This window comes from Phyllobates terribilis, unplaced genomic scaffold (genome assembly GCF_046119375.1).
Source record: "Phyllobates terribilis strain yellow unplaced genomic scaffold, ASM4611937v1 Scaffold_391__1_contigs__length_1789467, whole genome shotgun sequence".
In the NCBI taxonomy this organism is placed as follows: Eukaryota; Metazoa; Chordata; class Amphibia; order Anura; family Dendrobatidae; genus Phyllobates; species Phyllobates terribilis.
This window is the reverse complement of record NW_027363151.1, coordinates 206,035-221,805: the sequence shown is the minus strand read 5'-3', so window position 1 is coordinate 221,805 and position 15,771 is coordinate 206,035. Positions and strand designations below refer to the sequence as shown.

The window sequence follows — 15,771 nt, the reverse complement described above, 5'->3', positions numbered from 1 at the left end:
ACCCGATTATCCCATTTTTCATGGGCTCCCCAAAACACAAAAGGGTATCTCTCCCCCCCCTTCGCCCTATTATCTAGGGTATGGGTTCATTGAATGAGAATTTAACCAATGGCTGGTGAACATTTGTATCCTCTGGTTATTCAAACACCAGGCCATGTGAAAGATACTACGTCTGTCCTGAGGGTTTTTGACAGGTTCGTGTGGCAGAAAGAATATAGGTTTGTCACCAGCAATGTTGTCAACCTGTATTCCTCCAGCCCTCACGCATTGGCCATCATTGCCGTTCAACACCATTTAAATAAATATAGTGGATATTCTGTGAATTTAAAAAGGTTCATTATAACATAAAATATTTGTTGTCCCACAACAATTTTATGTTTGATTCTAAATATTATTTACAAGTACTTAGAGTCCCCATGGGCTCCAAATTCTCATCATCTTTGGCTATGCTGTACATGTCGTGGTGGGAAGAAATTTACATTTTTTCTGATGATAATCCATTTTTTGAGCACATTTTTTGGTTTGGTAGATATGTTGATGATGTACTTTTGGTATGGTGAGGTGACCCCCAGTTAAGTGTATTTGAATTCTTATTCCTTAAATTTAAAATCCACTGTCAGCGAACCTTTGATTTCCACTCCATTTCTGGATATTTTCCTGACAGGGATAGTAACATCTTATAAAGTGGACACCACACTCTATAGAAAACCTTTGTCAGGCAACACATTACTGTTGTCTTCCAATTCTCAACTTACTCTATACAGCTCGCAGGGACGACTCAGTATAGTTGGAGAGAAGCACTCCGATCCTGTTCAGCGAATGTGACCCGTGCTACACAAAATATGTAACTTCCAACATAAGTGCTGATCTATACTCCGTGGATTTTTTTATGCCTAATGGGAGACCTGCCCACATACCCCCTGTGATGACATCACGGGGGCTAGTCTCTAGCCTTTATATTTTTATTAGATATCTTTTTTTTTGCGATAACTTATCGTGGGTTGATCGCAGAGGCCCAAAAGTGACTCCATATGTTCTGTTGTGATTTTACCTTTCTCCAGAGACCACACACGGTATAGCTGCCGTCTGCTATTTTGTTACTTTTGCGGCACAGCTCCCCAGAGAGGCTTACAGAGACGGGAAAATATCCATATTATTCCTTAGCTGACCCTGCCATCCAAAATATAGGCCCCATTATTATCGGACATATGGAACTTTAGTTATTTCATATTGGCTTGGGCCGTCTGCAGGGCTTTGTTACATTCCCTTTGAAGCACTGGGAATACAACCTTCTCAGTTAGCTGTAAATCTATCACAAGCCTGTGTTAATTGGGTTTGGTAGCACCTTTTGGGCCAGCATTTGCTTACAAGGCCCTTCTCATGTGTGTGTTGATTTGCATAGAGGCCACTGGCCAAAGTGTCAGCTCTTCTCCCATGGACAAGTAATATAGGGGAGGAGGGAAGAGGAGTCTGGGAGAGAGACTTCTTAATATTTATGACAGGGGAGAAGAAAAGATTTTCAATATTTCCATGACAATCTGTTTTTCATTGATACAGATAGAAATGCTTGCTATACCTATAGCCTCACGATCAAGTTTTGCATCAGACTCTATGCAGACCTGTCCCATTGCAATTGATCTGTTATACATCCAACTTCTGGATAGCATGGATTTGTATGCTCCATCTAATCTGATTCACCATTGCAATGTTCTACAGTAATCTCACCAGTGTTTTGTACATACTTGTTTTTGTCTGTTTTACAATGATGCATCTATTTGCCTCCCGTTGATATGATTGATAATGCTCGGAATATCTGCGGCTCTATGATCATTTGCCAGGATATTATGCTTTGCACCAGATCAGATGTGGGTGTATTTCCTAACATCGGTGGTTTTCACACAAATTTCTAGTTCCTTGTATATAGTATTACTTGTATGTAGTAATATGTGGTCTGGTCATGGTGTGGTGGTATTTGTTCCTTGCATGTGGTGTTCGGTTACTATGTGGTGGTAATATGTGGTCCGGCCATGGTGTGATGGTTTTTGTCCCTTTGTATGTGATATTATTTGAAAAAATGTATGTGACACATTCCCTTAAAGAAAAATATACCTAAATAGAGTACTGGATATTTTAAGAAATGTTTAATAGGTTAGAGTAGAGTAGGGCCCTGCCAGAAGAGTCTACCTTGTCGTGGCGGCAGCTTACAAAATCTTGTGTCCAAAACAAAAGCTGCTGCTATGTACAGTGCCTTGTGAAAATATTTGGCCCCCTTGAACTTTTCTACCTTTTGCCACATTTCTGGCTTCAAACATAAAGATATAAAATTCTAATTTTTGGGGGAAGAATCAACAAGTGGGACACAATCGTGAAGTGGAACGAAATTTATTGGATATTTTAAACTTTTTAAAAAAATTAAAAACTGAAAAGTGGGGCGTGCAATATTATTCGGCCCCTTTGAGTTAATACTTTGTAGCTCCACCTTTTGCTGCGATTACAGCTGCAAGTCACTTGGGGTATGTCTCTATCAGTTTTGCACATCGAGAGGCTGAAATTCTTGCCCATTCTTCCTTGCAAATCAGCTCGAGCTCATTGAGGTTGGATGGAGGGCGTTTATGAACAGCAGTTTTCAGCTCTTTCCACAGTTTCTCGATTGGATTGAGGTCTGGACTTTGACTTGGCCATTCTAACACCTAGATATGTTTATTTTTGAACCATTCCATTGTAGATTTTGCTTTATGTTTGGGATCATTGTCTTGTTGGAAGATAAATCTCCGTCCCAGTCTCAGGTCTTTAGCAAACTCCAACAGGTTTTCTTCCAGAATGGTCCTGTATTTGGCTCCGTCCATCTTCCCATCAATTTTAACCATCTTCCCTGTCCCTGCTGAAGAAAAGCAGGCCCAAACCATGATGCTGCCACCACCATGTTTGACAGTGAGGATGGTGTTTTGAAGGTGATGAGCTGTGTTGCTTTTACGCCAAACATATCGTTTTGCATTGTGGCCAAAAAGTTTGATTTTGGTTTCATCTGACCAGAGCACCTTATTCCACATGTTTGGTGTGTCTCCCAGGTGGCTTGTGGCAAACTTCAAATGATACTTTTTATGGATATTTGAGAAATGGCTTTCTTTTTGCCACTCTTCCATAAAGGCCAGATTTGTGCAGTGTACGACTGATTGTTGTCCTATGGACAGACTCTCCCACCTCAGCTGTAGATCTCTGCATTTCATCCAGAGTAATCATGGGCCTTTTGGCTGCATCTCTGATCAGTCTTCTCCTTGTTCGAGATGAAAGTTTAGAGGGACGGCCGGGTCTTGGTAGATTTGAAGTGGTCTGATACTCCATCCATTTCAATATGATCGCTTGCACAGTGTTCCTTGAGATGTTTAAAACTTGGGAAATCTTTTTGTATCCAAATCCGCTTTAAACTTCGCCACAAAAGTATCTCGGACATGCCTGGTGTGTTCCTTGGTCTTCATGATGCTCTCTGCACTTGAAACAGAACCCTGAGACTATCACAGAGCAGGTGCATTTATACGGAGACTTGATTACACAAGGTGGATTCTATTTATCATTACCAGTCATTTAGGACAACATTGGATCATTCAGAGATACTCACTGAACTTCTGGAGTGAGTTTGCTGCACTGAAAGTATAGGGGCCGAATAATATTGCACGCCCCACTTTTTTAATTTTTTAAAAAGTTTAAAATATCCAATAAATTTCGTCCCACTTGTTGTTGGTTCTTCAGAAAAAAATTTGAATTTTATATCTTTACGTTTGAAGCCAGAAATGTGGCAAAAGTTAGAAAAGTTCAAGGGGGCCAAATACTTTCATAAGGCACTGTATGTGATCTGGTGTTCTATGGGAATTGTTAGGGTATGTGCACATGGTCAGGAGCTGCTGTGGGTTTGACACTGCAGCTTATGTAGGAACAAACCTGCAGCGGCCAGGTGTTACAGCATAGTGGATAGGATTTCTAGAAATCCCATGTCCACTATGCGACTCTGTGCACCAATGGATGACCCACGAAAACTGGCATGCATCGCGTCTTTCAGACCCGCATCATGTCAATTTCTTTTGCGGGTTTACATGTGGACTTTCTCCACAGTCTAACTTCTATGAGGAAACTCCACATGTACTAAAAAAAAAAATTGCACCACTCAATTGCATAAAATGAGGGCAGAAGCCGCACGGCTATCCCGCAGCTTCGGGGCCGCAGGCGCCTCCTGAGCGTGGGCACATACCCTTAATGTGTGATTGATAAGGATGTGGTGCAGAAGTGGAGTTTTTCCAAGAGTGGGCAGTGTGACTGTGGAAGGTTCGAGGAGTGGAGGTGGAGCCTGGGCGGAGTCTCCAGGGTGCCTAAAAAGTTTTTGCCAGCATGGGGCCTGAAATTCCTGGTGCCAGCCCTGCACACATATACATACACTCCTATACTAATCTTTTATGATATTGCTGTCTTCTGGAGAGGGCTGCAGAACCCACTGTGGAGGAGGAGGACACAGCAGACAGGACTGATTTCACCTTCCTGCCCTTGTGTGATGTCCAATGCTGTGGACTCTCCTCCCCAACCCCCTACTCTTAGAGGAAATTCTGCTGGGAAAGGAACAGCAGGAGACAGAAGACCCACTGTAAGACCCTGCAGGAGGACAGACACAGCAGTCAATGAGCGCTCTCATCAGTCTGATGGGGAAGCGTTCATTGGCCACCGGCCTCTCTCCTGCATGACATGCCCCATTTTTCAATGGCCGCACTCTGCCCAGGGTATCAAAAATCATCAAGAGCACTACCCTTCTTCCTGCATGGGCCCCCCTTCACCTCTGGGCCGGGGTGCGGCTGCAAAGGCGGTGTGTCCACCCCTGGTTGAAGCCCTCGCTGCGGCTCTGAGCAAATGTAATATTATTTACACACAACCGAGTGGTAAAGAAATCAGTGAGACACCTGTGGGATAAGAACGTAAGAACGCCCATTACACCCTCAAATGACTTCCCTCGTGGGTACAGTGTCCGAAATGGGGTCATTTTAGGGGTTCGTATGTTCATCACACCTCGAGGGCTTTGCTATTGGCCGCTCCGTACACCTTGCACATACATGGCTCCACTCCGTACACACAGTTCCGATCTGTACACCTCGTACACGTGCGGCTCTGCTCCTTACGCCTTGTACACGCGCGGCTCCGTTCCCTACGCCTTATACACGCACGGCTCCGCTCCCTACGCCTCGTACACGCACGGCTCTGCTCCGTACACACGGATCCGCACCGTACACCTCGTACACACACGGCTCTGCTCCGTACACCTCGTACACACACGGCTCTGCTCCGTACACCTCGTACACGCGCGGCTCCGCTCCCTACGCCTCGTACACGCGCGGCTCTGCTCCGTGCACCTCGTACACACACGGCTCTGCTCCGTACACCTCGTACACGCGCGGATCTGCTCCGTACACCTCGTACACACGCGGCTCTGCTCCCTACGCCTCGTACACGCGCGGCTCCGCTCCGTACGCCTCGTACACGCGCGGCTCTGCTCCGCACGCCTCGTACACACGCGGCTCTGCTCCGTACACCTCGTACACACGCGGCTCTGCTCCGTACACCTCGTACACACGCGGCTCTGCTCCGTACACCTCGTACACACGCGGCTCTGCTCCGTACACCTCGTACACACGCGGCTCTGCTCCGTACACCTCGTACACACGCGGCTCCGCTCCGTACACCTCGTACACACGCGGCTCTGCTCCGTACACCTCGTACACACGCGGCTCCGCTCCGTACACCTCGTACACACACGGCTCTGCTACATCCACACTGTAAACCCCTCCTGACCCCACACATAAACTTCAGCTCATCCAGCACCATGACAACCAGCACAGCAGAGTCCTGCATCCACTGAGGCCCCTGATCATGTGACCCCTGACTCCTCCCCTCCTGTGACCTCATCACAGCTCCTGTGCGCACAGAGCAGCCATATATGTGGTGGCGGCTCTGCAGGTGGAGGTATGTGGAGACCCCCATTACTGGGCGCAGGGGGCATTAACCCCTTCAGCACCGAGACTCTTTTGGAGTCTTGTGTTGCCCTTTTATAAGAATCATAAGGTTTTTGTTCTGTTTCCTGTAATAGATACATACGACCCAACTATGGAGACAGGAAGGGAGGAAACGTATTGTTCTCATAGTACAGGACCCCTTTACTGGCCCCACAGTGTAATGCCCCCATTATGCCCCTTATGCAGGATGTATGATGCCCCCACAGTGTAATGCCCCCATTATGCCCCTTATGCAGGATGTATGATGCCCCCACATAGTGTAATGCCCCCATTATGCCCCTTATGCAATATGTATGATGCCCCACACAGTATGATGCCCCCATTATGCATCTTATACACACAGTGGCTTGTGAAAGGAATTGCCCCCTTGGCATTGTTCATGTTTTGCTCCCTCACAGCCTAAAATATCACTGTTTTTTTGAGGATTTGTATCAGTTCATGTTAAGAACATGCTGACAACTGTGAACATTTGGTTTTATTTGTTATGAAGCAAACAACAAATAGGACAATGTGATGAGCCGTCCTTGTTCTAAAGACTATCAGACTTTTCCAGCATGGATCACCCGTGCCATCGATCTTGTTGTGTTTTATTAGTGATTTATTTACTTGTCAGTTCAGCCTTAGGAATCAATGCTTCTGTTCAGTGACCTTATCTCAGGGGCCTTAAGCCATTATTTTCTCAGCCACTAGGCTCATTGTGTGGATGGGGAAAGTAGATCCTGGGGAGCCCATGTGATGAGTTCAGCCTGAGGAAAAATACCTCCGCTAATGCACACTTAGCTTTGAGGGGGCTGATCCCAGTGAAGGACAAAAAGAAGCCACATTGTTCAGTGAGGTCTTGTAGCCCAGGGATGGATGGATGGTCTATGGAGTTTTGGAGATCAGTACCGACTGGGCTGGATAAACGTGCTACAGTTGTGGGATCTGTCGTTTGGATTTAAACTTTCTTAATGGACTGTTGCTACTAGATACCTGTGCTTCCTTTGTTTTATCTGTCATCTGGAGGATCATGGAATATGAATACAGACTATACTGGCTGGAGATATTTAAGCTGTAGGCCAACAAAAAGTTGGGAGACAGTGGTTATCGCCTGGTACGAAGGCAATGGAACTACCGTCCCAGGGAAGGGATCTTGTGGACTGAGACAATTGTATTCTGGCCATTTACCTGGAGTTGTTGTAAAAACCTTGATGTAAGGAATAAAATATTGATGAACCGTTAACCTGCCTAGATGAATCTTTACAATGCACAACCTCAGATCTTCACAAGTGGTGGCAACAGTGGGATCACCTATATCTGGACAGGATGCCAGGGAAATTTACTGAATGATGTCTTGGCAGAAGAGATGGCAGACTCAATCTACAAGAGGCTCAGGAAGGAATTGCTGAGAGCCCTTTGCTCTGAGTGAGAGCTAGATTGGTTGCCGGAGGACAGCCGGGTGACCCTTATACAATGCTTGGACGACTGGGACCGGGAACAACCACAGGAGGAGGTCAGTTCAGACGTGGAGGAGGGCATATCTGTGGAGGGACCACAGCCCAGGCCTGTCATCCAGATGGTGGAGGGTTGACTGACTGAGTTGAGGAGGATGCTGGACGTGCTAGGAGAGTGCGCCATGGAGATAGAGTGGGCGGCAGTGCTAAGCAAATATCTGGGTGTTCATTTAGCAGTACTCCCACACTCCCCAGCACAGAGGACAGTGGATAACAGGAGAGAGGGGCCTGCATCTTTAAGGTACAGGGATATACCACAGTTTAGTGAGGACACCTCGGATATTGATGAACATCTCCGGTTATTTAAGAACGTCTGCCTGCTGCATGAGGTGTCAGTTAGTGACTGGCCCAGATTTTTACACATTGAGCGCATTACTAGAGAGGTATATCGTCACACCTGAAAACTACCAGGAGGAAGTTTCAGGAGACTGACAAGCTCGGTGCACACACGCCTCGGGAGTTTGTTAACACACTACATATGGCATGCACTCGGTGGATAGAAGGACTGAGGGCTCGGGAAGCAGAACATGTCTTGGATATATTCATGCTGGAACAATTTGTCTAAACTCCCGGGTGACTTAAAAGAAATAGTGGCGGATTGAAAACCACTCAGCCTGGATGAGGCTGCAAGATTGGCTGATGAATGGCCTGATAATCGACAAGGGCTATGTGGAAGTACAGCCAACGAGACCCATGGATCGGCCAGAGGAGGAACTGTGGGGATTTCGAACTTCACAAAGATGAGGAAGTTTCCCAAGCCCCCAAGTACGGTCTGCGTCAAGGCGAGGGGGACTTAGGCTGCCATAACTGTGGACGTATGGGACACTTTGACAGGGAATGCCGGGAATGTTTTAGCCCACATCACAACCTAGGAGCAGGATTGGTGTGACACTGGCCCAATGTCGTAACCTGAAGCCAAGGACCGGTTCACACTTCATCAGCCGAGAATGAGCAGAGCAATCTCAACATGCAGACTAACCCCCCACCCCAGTGGTGAGTAATACACAAAATGCAATGACTGTTACCATGAAGGAATTTGACCTGGGGGAGGTAAATGACATTAGGGAGGAGGCCCAGAGACTTCGGGAAACTGACTCTCCCATCACCCTGGTCAGCCCACATATTGTCCCCCCAGAACAATATTTACCTGGCCGCCAAGTGACCATCCCCCTAGCTGGTGGTCAGCACTCTGGGGTTGGTTGCAATGGATACAAATTTGGTTCTCATCGGGTACGTGTTGAGTTTCCCAGGACAAACCGGAGATCAAGGGGTGGATATGGAGGACCCTGCGGGAGGAACAGACACTTGCCCCAGCAAACTAAATACAGAATTCTTGTCTCAGGGCTTCCCCCCCATTGGGGAGTTGGCAGGATCAGAAAGATCATTTGAGAGAAGCTGGAGATGTCTAGTATGCTGATGTACACCAGGGTGGAATGGGGATTGTGGAGTTTATTCACAAGGGTGACATGGAATATGCTTTGAGGAAACTGGATGATACAAAGTTTCATTGCCATAAAGGTGAGACCACTTACTTTCGTGTCCGTGCTTAAAATGTGGGGAAGAAGTGTGAGGAACTGGCCTTGTTCTAAACAGGGCTGTGGAGTCGGTAAGCCAAACCTCCAACTCCGACTCCTCAATTTCCATGACACCGACTCCACTACTCTGACTCCCTCATACATGGCTCATGTTTAAGTGATAAATTTACTGTAGCACAGATTAATCTCAGCTAAAAGTCTAGACTATTATATCAGGAATAGGACTGACATTTATAGGACATTTCATAACTTTCCCAAATTCTTATGAAAAAATATTCCCCACAAAGTGCATTGAACTACTGTAACCAATTTATTATATACTTTAGGAGTCGGAGTCAGTCCATTTCATACCTACTCCGACTCCACCATTATGGGCTCCGACTCCACCACTCTGACTCCACAGCCCTGGTTCTAAAGACTATCAGACTTTTTCCAGCACGGAGCACCTGTGCCATTGATCTTATTGTTGTGTTTTATTAGTGATTTTTTTGCTCGTCAGTTCATCCTCAGGAATCAATGCTTTCATTCAGTGACCTTATCTCAGGGGCCTTAATCCATAGTTTTCTCAGCCCCTAGGCCCATTGTGTGGAAGTAGATGCAGTGGAGCAGTCACCACAGGGAGTTTCACATTCAGTCCCACGTGATGAGTTCGGACTGAAAAAAATACCTCCACTAATGCACACTTAGCTTTGACGGGGCTGACTGATCCCAGTGAAGGAGAAAAAGAAGCCACAATGTTTAGTCAGGAGTTTTGTGGAATGTCGTCAAAGGGATAGGATCGAGACTAAGGTCTTGTCTTGTAGCCCAGGGATGGATGGATGTTCTATGCCAGTGGTTGTGAACCTATGGCACATGTACCGTAGGGGGCCCACAGAGCCCTCCCAATGGGCACACGTGCCATTTCCTCAGCAGTGCTGTTAAGGACAGGAGAGTGGTAGCAGTCTACCACTCTCCTGTCCTTAACAGCAATCTTCAAGTCTGACCACAGATTCTCAGTTGGATTAAGGTCTTGGCTTTGACTAGAATGCTCCAAAATATATACACGTTTCCCCTTAAACCACTCGAGTGTTGCTTTAGTAGTATGTGTTGGGTCATTGTCTTGTTGGAAGGTGAGCCTCCATCCCAGTCTCAAATCACTGACAGACTGAAACAGGTTTTGCTCAATAAAATCCCTGTATTTTGCACCATCCATGTTCCCTTTGACTCGGACCATTTTCCATGTCCCTGCTGCTGAAAAACATCCCCACAGCATGATGCTGGCATCACCATGTTTCACTGTGGGGATGGTGTTCTTGGGGTGATGAGCTACAGTGAAGGAAATAATTATTTGATCCCTTGCTGTATTTGTAAGTTTGCCCACTGACAGACATGAACAGTCTATAATTTTAAGGGTAGGTTAATTTTAACATTGTATAAATTAGATAAATGTATTTGCATTTTGCAGTAAGAAATAAGTATTTGATTCCCTACAAACCATTGAATTCAGGCTCCTACAGACCAGTTAGACGCTCCTAATCAACTCGTTATCTACATTAAAGACAATTGTCTTACATAGTCACCTGTATAATAGACTCCTGTCCACAGACTCAATTAATCAGTCAGACTCTAACCTCTGCAACATGGGCAAGATCAAAGCGCTTTCTAAGGATGTCAGGGACAAGAACGTAGACCTGCACAAAGCTGGAATGGGCTACAAAACCATAAGTAAGACACTGGGTGAGAAGAAGACAACTGTTGGTGCAATAGTAAGAAAATGGAAGCAATGCAAAATGACTGTCAATCGACATTGACCTGGGGCACCATGCAAAATCTCACATCATGTGGTATCCTTGATCATGAGGAAGGAGAGAGATCAGCCTAAAACTACACTGGGGGAACTTGTTAATGATCTCAAGGTAGCTGGGACCACAGTCACCAAGAAAACCATTGGTATCACATTATGCCTTAAAGGTTTAAAATCCTGCAGTGCCCGCAAGGTCCCCCTGCTCAAGAAGGCACATGTGCAGGCCCGTCTGAAGTTTGCCAAAGAACACCTGGATGATTCTGTGAGTTATTGGGAGAAGGTACTGTGGTCAGATGAGACAAAAATTGAGCTCTTTAGCATTAACTAAACTCGCCGTGTTTGGAGGAAGAGAAATGCTGCCTATGACCCAAAGAACACCATCCCCACTGTCAAGCATGGAGGTGGAAGTGTTTTGTTTTGGGAGTGTTTCTCTGCTAAGGGCACAGGACTACTTCACTGCATCAATGGGAGAATGGATGGAGCCATGTACCGTAAAATCCTGAGTGACAACCTCCTTCCCTTCGCCAGGACATTAAAAATTTGTCGTGGCTGGGTCTTCCAACAAGACAATGACCCAAAACATACAGCCAAGGCAACAAAGGAGTGGCTCAAAAAGAAGCACATTAAGGTCATGGAGTGGCCTAGCCAGTCTCCAGACCATAATCCCATAGAAAACTTTATGGAAGGAGTTGAAGCTCCGAGTTGCCAAGCGACAGCCTCAAAATCTGAATGATTTTGAGAAGATCTGCAAAGAGGAGTGGACCAAAATTCCTCCCGACATGTGCGCATCCCTCATCATCAACTACAAAAAACATCTGACTGCTGTGCTTGCCAACAAGGGTTTTGCCACCAATCATTAAGTGTTGTTTGCCAGAGGAATCAAATACTTATTTCTCACTGCAAAATGCAAATAAATTCATCTAATTTATACAATGTGATTTTCTTTCTTTTTTTTTTTTTGGGATATTCTATTTTTCAATGTTAAAATTAACCTACCCTTAAAATGCCAGAGCCCTACAAAATGACCTCCAGCAGGCCACAAATGTGCATATGTCTGCACAAACTGTTAGAAACCGACTCCATGAGGGTAGTATGAGGGCCTGACGTCCACAGCTTGGGGTTGTGCAGGATGCTTGGCATTTGCCACAGAACACCAGGATTGGCAAAGTCGCCACTGGCGCCCTGTGCTCTTCACAGATGAAAGCAGGTTCACACTGAGCACATGTGACATAGTCGGGAGACGCCGCACAGCCCTCCATGTGCTCGCCAGAGGTAGCCTGACTGCCATTAGGTACCGAAATGAGATCCTGAGACTCCTTGTGAGACCATATGCTGGTGCGGTTGGCCCTGGGTTCCTCCTAATGCAGGACAATGCCAGACCTCATGTGGCTGGAGTGTGTCAGCAGTTCCTGCAAGATGAAGACATTGAAGCTATGGACTGGCCTGCCCGTTCCCCAGACCTGAATCCGATTGAGCACATCTGGGACATCATATCTTGCTCTATCCACCAACGTCACGTTGCACCACAGACTGTCCAGGAGTTGGCGGATGCTTTAGTCCAGGTCTGGGAGGAGATCCCACAGGAGACCATCCACAACCTCATCAGGAGCATGACCAGGCATTGTAGGGAGGTCATACAGGCACGTGGAGGCCACACACAATACTCAGCCTCATCAGGAGCATGCCCAGGCGTTGTAGGGAGGTCATACAGGCACGTGGAGGACACACACAATACTGAGACTCATTTTGATTTGTTTTAAGGGCATTACATCAAAGTTGGATCAGCCTGTAGTGTGTTTTTCCACTTTAATTTTGGGGGTGACTCGAAATCTAGGCTTCCATTGGTTAATAAATTTGATTTCCATTGATGATTTTTGTGTGATTTTGTTGTCAGCACATTCAGCGTTGTACAGAACAAAGTATTCAATGAGAATATTTCATTCATTCAGATCTAGGATGTTATTTGAGTGTTCCCTTTATGTTTTTGAGCAGTGTATATATATGTATATGTGTGTGTGTGTGTGTGTGTGTGTGTGTTGTAAGCTGGACAGGTCGTGTCCTCAAGGTGCCAAGCCTCGGTGATGTAGAACTCAGAAAAGCAGGCTCCAGCACACATAGTGCTGAGAGGTTTTTAATAGGCCCGGGTTTTATGAACAGCAGAGAGACCTGGGTGGGATCAGCTGCTCACTTACCTCCAGTCCAGATTTTGGAAGGACTGATTTAAGACAGCTGTGTCTGTCTCAGTCTGTCTGTGTGTTTTGCAAGGTGAGCAGACCTTGCATGTGCTGATCAGACTCTGCTGAAGGCAGAGAAAAGGACTTCATTTAAACGTCTGTGGCCGTTCTGTATGGACTTGTTATTTTTGAGTTTTGTTTTGTTATACCTTGTTTTGTGCCAGGAAAAGGCTATTTTGTGTTTGTGTCCTGAGCGGTTTATGCAAGCAAAATAAACCATCCTGGATTTCTAATGAAAACGCTCCCTGTGCCTACCTCAACCGCAGCTGAGTGAATACTAAACCCTACAATTGGTGCTAGAAGCAAACGCACGAATCCCAAGAGGCAGTGTGACTGCTACAGGAAACCGTATATGTCCTGGGTGAAGGCCGCCAGCCAACAACAGTTGTCCGGCAGCACGGAGGAGCTGATAACTTCTGGGAGTTGGAGGGTTCTGCGCATGATCTTACTTGTCCCCAGTACTGCTCTTTTCTGGACAGAGTGTTCAGATGTTGCTCCTGGGATCTGTTGTAGCCACTCTTCCAACTTAGGTGATGAAGTGACGAGACCCAGGTGAGGAAAACTGTGAGAGGGGCGTTGCAAAAGATGTCTCCGGGGGATGACGTTTCATGTTCCTGGCTGTGTTTCAGAGAGAGACTACCACCGGAGCAGTGGGCGGAGGTTCTAGCGCCATATCTGACAGGGGAACCACAGAAGGCGTACCACGTTGATTTGGCCCTGCAAGACGCTAAGGAATATAGCAAACTTAAGTCTGAGATCCTGGCGCGGCTGGGCGTAACACTGGCAGTCAGGGCACAGCAAGTCCACCTCTGGGACTTCCACAGGGACAAACCTCCCCGGTCACAAATGTGTGACCTTCTGCACGTGGTTCAGAAGTGGCTACAGCCAGAGACTTGTTCCCCAGCCTAGATAGTCGAGAGAGTGGTCATAGATTGGTTTATCCACTCTCTGCAGAAGTCGATTCAGTCCTGGGTTGCCCAGAGAGATCCCCAAAATACAGATGACCTGGTGGGCCTAGTGGAGAGGTACCGGGCGGTAGAGGGCGCCCTGACTGATCAAGCCGGGGTTAGGTCACCTTTCTGGGGTTCACAAAGGGGGGGATGGCTCCCAAAAGAAGGGGACTAAATCCTCACTGGGTGGGCGTCCAAAGTCCCAGGAGGTTGCTGAATCACAGCTGGGTAATCAGTCCCATACCATCCTCTGTTGGAGGTGTCATATCTTTGACCATATAGCTGCCCGGTGTCCCATGAACTCTGCGCCAATGGACTACAACATAGGCTGGCGTTGCTCCTATTTGGCCTACCCCGCCTGCAGCGCGGTTCCTCAACATGGCGAGGGCCCTCAGGCGTGCTCAGTGTCCGTAAAAGTGGTGCAAGTGTCTGGACTGTTGGACTCAGGAAGTTTGATGACCCTGATAAGGGCCACACTCATTCATCGGTTGGTTCCTGGGAAGGTGGTGGGTGTCCAGTGTATCCATGGGGATGCTAAAAACTACCCTGTAGCTCGGGTGGATGTAAACACGGACTGTGGCACCACAGCTCAGGAAGTGGGGGTCATTAAAGACTTGTTGCACCCGATAATAATCGGACGGGACTTTGCATTATTCTGGGACATGTAGGGGAAAGCGGGGACACCTGGTTGCTCGGACCACCGCCAGATCACTCCTGAAGAAACCTCACCACAGGCCGTAACAGACGAGTTTCCCATGTGTTTGTTTGTTGGCGATGAGGATGAGACTGCGTCCCCTGAAGCCAATATCCCTGAGCTGGAAGTGTCCGAGGGAAACTTCGGAACCCCCCAACTCAGGGGCTTAACTCTGAAAAATGTTACCGTGTTAAATGGAGTGCCTCAGGAGCCGGGGGCCGACAGTCGGTTCCCTCATTTTGCTGTGAATGGGGATTTGCTGTACAGAGTAACCAAGCCAAGGGTTCAGGTAATAGAGCAGTTGTCGGTGCCAGGGCCCTATAGACGCAGTGTGTTAGACATAGCTCATTACCATGTGTTAGGATTTTAGTTTTCAGGTGGAGCATAGGCCTGGGAAACAACATGGGAATGCTGATGCCCTATCAAGGGTCTATTGTATGTTGGCAGAAGGTGCCAAGCCCCCCGGTTTGTGCAGAAGGGGGGTATGTAAGGTTGCAGCCGGACAGGTCGTGGATGGGAGGTATATGTCCCCGAGGTGCCCAACCTCAGGGATGTAGGATTTTGAAAAGCAGGCTCCAGCACACATATTGCTGAGAAGTGTTTAATGGGCCCGGATTATGGGGCTGGGTTTTAAGAGCAGCTGAAAGAGTTGGGTGAGATCAGCTGCTAACTTACCTCCAATTCAGGTCTTGGAAGGTCTGATGCAAGCAAAATATACCAACCTGGATTTCTAATGAAAACGCGCCTTGTGCCTACCTCAACCGCAGCCGAGTGAGTACTAAACCCCACAGTTTGTATATATACATGCATGCATGCAGTGGGGAAAATAAGTATTTGATACACTGCCGATTTTGCAAGTTTTCCCACCTACAAAGAATAGAGAAGTCTATAATTTGTAATTTTTAACGTAGGTATACTTCAACTGTGAGAGACAGAATCTAAAAATAAAAAAAACAGAAAATCACTTTGTATGATTTTTAAATAATTAAATTGCACTTTATTGCATGAAATAAGTATTTGATCACTTACCCACCA

At 46.7% G+C, this 15,771-nt stretch overlaps 1 protein-coding gene across 3 annotated transcripts in view; it reads left to right on the top strand.

The window, feature by feature from the left end:
• LOC141224331 (uncharacterized) overlaps nt 1-15,771 on the top strand; it is a 149,539-nt gene that overhangs the window by 119,665 nt on the left and 14,103 nt on the right. The window contains exon 1 of one of the 3 annotated variants that reach the window (XM_073666910.1): nt 5,949-5,997. The exons of the other annotated variants lie outside the window; for them this stretch is intronic. The gene's annotated coding sequence lies outside the window, so the exon portion shown is untranslated. Of the gene's footprint in view, nt 1-5,948; nt 5,998-15,771 lie in introns of those variants that run through there. 3 annotated transcript variants of the gene reach the window in all.